The sequence below is a fragment of the Anastrepha obliqua genome, chromosome 6 (genome assembly GCF_027943255.1).
Source record: "Anastrepha obliqua isolate idAnaObli1 chromosome 6, idAnaObli1_1.0, whole genome shotgun sequence".
Classification (NCBI taxonomy): Eukaryota; Metazoa; Arthropoda; class Insecta; order Diptera; family Tephritidae; genus Anastrepha; species Anastrepha obliqua.
This window is the reverse complement of record NC_072897.1, coordinates 57,048,496-57,052,977: the sequence shown is the minus strand read 5'-3', so window position 1 is coordinate 57,052,977 and position 4,482 is coordinate 57,048,496.

The window sequence follows — 4,482 nt, the reverse complement described above, 5'->3', positions numbered from 1 at the left end:
ACCAGACTTGAGGTCTAATGTTGAGAGGAATTTGGCTCTCCCCAAATTCCCCAATATCATTGATATATTTGGCATAGGGTATTTGTCAGGTACGGTTCTTTCGTTAAGTTTACGAAAGTCCATTACCAACCTCATTTTCCTATTGTCCGCTTCATCAGTGCCCTTCTTGTCTACTATCCATATTGGGTTATTGTAGGGAGGGACTGACTTTTGAATTATATCATTTTTTAGCAGATCTTTGATTTCTTTATTAACGAAATCAGCTGCTCCCATTGGATATGGGTAAAGCTTGGCATAGATCGGTTGCTCATCTGTGGTCCTAATGGTAGCCACGACTGATGTGTTATACGGCAACGCCTCGTCTGGGTCTGCAAAGGCCTTTTGTCTGGTCTTTAGCATTTTCAAAAAGGAACTTCTAGCTAAAGGGGATGCCTCTGCACAGTCTACATTTGTGAAATTTACATTTTTGCACGTGTGGAAGGTGATTTGTTCGACCTCCGTGCCCCATTTAAGCTGTCCTGAAGCTAGACAAAGCGAAGCAGCTGCCTGCTTTAGCAGGTCAAGGCCTACAATCCCATCAAAAGTTGACAAGGCCGGCAGAATAAAAAAGGTTGCCTCTAACTCAAACATTGTAACAAAGCATTTGTGTGTAATTTGTGTCTCGCCGTGAATGGAATGAATTTTGAAGGGGGACTCTACAGAGTGGACGCCTTTTAACCCTTCATGTGGCCGAATGAAATTCTTGGCCGCGCCCGTGTCTATGAGGAATCGCATGTGAGTCCCTGCTATTCTTCGTCTGATGACGGGTAGCAGGGATTTACTCCTAAAAAATTGAGGGCATCAGAGTCATAACTAGCATCGTCATTGATTTGTGCCGCTGTGCTAGAGGCGGCATCAGCGTACGCCTCTGCTCCCTGTCCCGCGTCTTGCGTGACGTGATTCAATCTTTGCTGATTTCTCTGACCGCCTGTGCGGTCGGATGCGGGGTGCTTCCTATTCGCGTAAGCAGGGGCCTAAGTGGGCTGAAAAACCCTTGAGAAGGAAGGATCGACCTCCATGGGCACCGGTGCGCCATCATTATTGTGCTGCCTGCTGCTTCGTTGGTCAGTCTGCACTGTGGCCTTGCTTTGCTTGCCAAAGTATGGATTCTTGGTACCGCTAGCTTGTGTTTCGGCTTGTTGCGAATGCCTCTCCTGTTGGTGACCCTGCGCTTTTGCATGCGGCTTGCGCTCTTTGTCCTCTAGACTTTTTGCGAAATTATCCGCGAATGTGTACCTTTCATGATTTGACTCAACTTCTTGCGCGAGACCTAGCGCTGAAGGCAAGTAATGGGCTTTGCTGCAAAGAGCACATCTGTAAGACTGCGCTTGAGACCCGATATGAATACACGCAACGCATCGTCGCGGAATTTTTCACATAGGCCCTTTGCTAAAGCCGGCTCATATGACATGTTAACTTTGTTAGTGAGAAGAGTGAGTTTCTTCTCTACCTCATCGTAATATTGAAGCAGGGACAGGCCACCTTGCCTCAAGGTACCTAATTCCTGTTCAATTACATGAATTGGTCTCTTGTCACTGTATGTGAAATCTAGGCGATTTATTATCGCATCAAAATTCAATACAGTACCAAATGAGGCCAGCACCGCGTCTGTGGGGCCCCTTATCTTGCTTCTTATAATGATAACAGCCTGGTAATGACGAGAACTGCCATTATGTGGTCTGAAGATCTCGTAAGCGGCTAATGCTGCCTGCCTCCAAGATACATAAGCTTCCTGTACTCCTGCAAACTCAGATAAACATTTGACGGCATCTAGTGGCTCGTCACAGCGAATGTCGTTTCTAATTCCTATAGCAGCATATGCTACTACTTGTGGGGCGGCAACGTTTGCTGCTGCTATTTGTTGAGCCAACTCATTAATTCTTTGAGGCAATGCTCGCTCCCTCTGCTCGTTTGTAGCGGCCTGTTCAGCTAAAGCATTGCTGACAGCCGACCTTATTATTTCCCTAAGCTGATCTGGATCCATTTTACCTAATGGTGGGGGAACTGCAGGGAGAAGTCTTGTAGCCGGTACTCTGATGCGAATGTCACAGTCGGAATCTGAGTCGCTAGACTGCTTGCGAGGTTTTCTATATTGGCTGAACTGTGACATGCGCAGGCCAGTGGCCGCGACAAGTAAAACGGGCCGTCAAAAGATGGATCGAATTACGTCGTAGCTCTGAACCACGAGAACTGTATGTATTGTTATAGCACAATTTTAGACACATAGAAAGTAACACAAAGTAATTTTATTAACGATCTGGATGATAAATTGTTTCAACTAAAATTCTCAAAGCAGTCACTCTCACGTGTTTCAGAAACCTGGTTCTGATTATTGTTATTAATTATGATCTGTTGCAATATAAAATACTCACAAGTACTAACTAATTTTTATAAAAAATTAAAACTTTTGTATTTGAAGAAAAATGTTGGCTAGAGTATCCACTTACATGATTCAACTAACACAAAAAAAAAAATTTCTTTATAAGGTTGGTCACTCGCAGCTCCCGCGCTGCTGTCTTAATTGCTGTTGGTTGTTGCAGCTCCTGTGTTGCTGTTTTAGTTGTTATTGGTTGTGGAGTCCGACCACTAGTTGGGCGCCAATTATTATAATATTCTCCGATCCTGTTGCGGGTGAAGATTAGGTTGAGAGGCGAACTGTGCCTCTTATTGCTGGCCTCGGGCTCAGACAATAAAACAAATTATTTAACGGCCAAGTGCCGGAGTGAATATTTATTTAAGCGACTTATTGGAAGAGCGCTGTATTCCAAAACTAATTTCTTATAACATAGAATATTTCACTTAAGCTAAGCCAAAACTCGCATCACGCCACAATGTCATGGTCGGCAAGCCGACTCAGCAAAATCTTTGGCGATAACGGAAACTCTTGCAGCAAAACAAAAGTGTCCGGTTACCGTCGCTGACTGTTGCAGCTATAGCGCGCTGATACAGCTTATGTAATGTCGCAATTGCGAGGGCTGTTTCTTAACTTATGAAGCACGCGATAGCGAAGGTTGATTATAAACTTATGAAATATCCTATATTAAGTGTTATTTGTTAACTTATTGTATATACTTTCGGAGTGGCAGGTGTTAAGGCGTTGGGCAACTTTTTTTGCGAGCTTAGAAGAGCTTAAATTTGAATTTTTCTTAATTTGTTGTTGTCGTTCCGATTCTTTTTTTCCACGGATTTTGTTTTTTTAGGGGTTATCCAATTAGTCTACTATTTTCCGAACGGTTTTATCCTTTCCATGATGACTAATAATTAAATTTCTAACTTCAATTGAGCTTTGTCCACGCTGTCGACCCATGTTTATAATTTGGACTTTAATTGAACAAAACACGACTGAAATTCTGTTTTAATTTATTACGTTTTGTTCTTTATTTGCACTTCTCTACAGAGAGCAAATTAATTGTTGGATTCTCCATTTTAAAGTGTCAAACAATCGTAATAATCCCAGATGTCCGACTTCTTTTTTGACACCAATTTTGTGAAAGCTGCAAGATAAATTTTTTATAACAAGGAGGTAATGGATTTTTAAATTATTGTTACTATTTTTAAAGTCCTATTTGAATACCCAATAGAAAAATATAAAAATAAAAATATTTAACTTGCCTTTCTTACAAAAATTTTGCATATGAAGCTGCATGCTATGAATGTCCGAGTTATTTATTGAGCCACTGTATGTCGGTCTAAACTCACACCTCGGAAATGATTTATAACGCGAGCACACTTTCGAAGTACATATTATCATAGTATAGTAATGACGTCTCAGGCTCCAATACCGGCTTCAAAAGAGGACATCTTGCTGGCCTACAGCCAAGATGAGCTGAGTCAGTAAAGAGTAAGGGCAGTACCAGTCATAGCAGCTCTTACTAAATAAACAATAACAACAAACCCACCCAAAAACCAGTAGACGGCACTCACAAGGAGAGCCAAGTCGCGAAAAAATCCAAGTCAGATGATCTCATTATAAAGTCTCGCTATGCGAAGGCGCGGTTTATTCCAAGCAAGATAGCTAAAAATGAACTCGCTGGAGCAGCTGATGAGCCCGGCGCGGCTGACAAGATTCAATTTCAACAGGTGGTGAAAGAATATGAAGACATCATAGATAAACTTCCCAAAAAATATAGTAACAAAAAAACGCATGTGACGAAACGAAACAGATCGAATGATGTGATCGAATAGGCACCGAAGAAACCTAAGGTGTTCAACTGTATCTAAGTATCAGCAAAGCAACTACCATTTACCGAGGTGGTTAAGGATAACTTCCTTCTTGTATTAATTGATGAGAACACTCACAATGGTCCTACAGAAGTTGGGGCAGGTGGACGCAAGATCGTATTAGACAATCATGTAGTAGAAGCACAGGGCGGTGCTCTCTCTTCTTTCAATTCTGCAGGAATACTTCCAGGTTGTAAGGTAATCAAGTGCCATGATGACTGG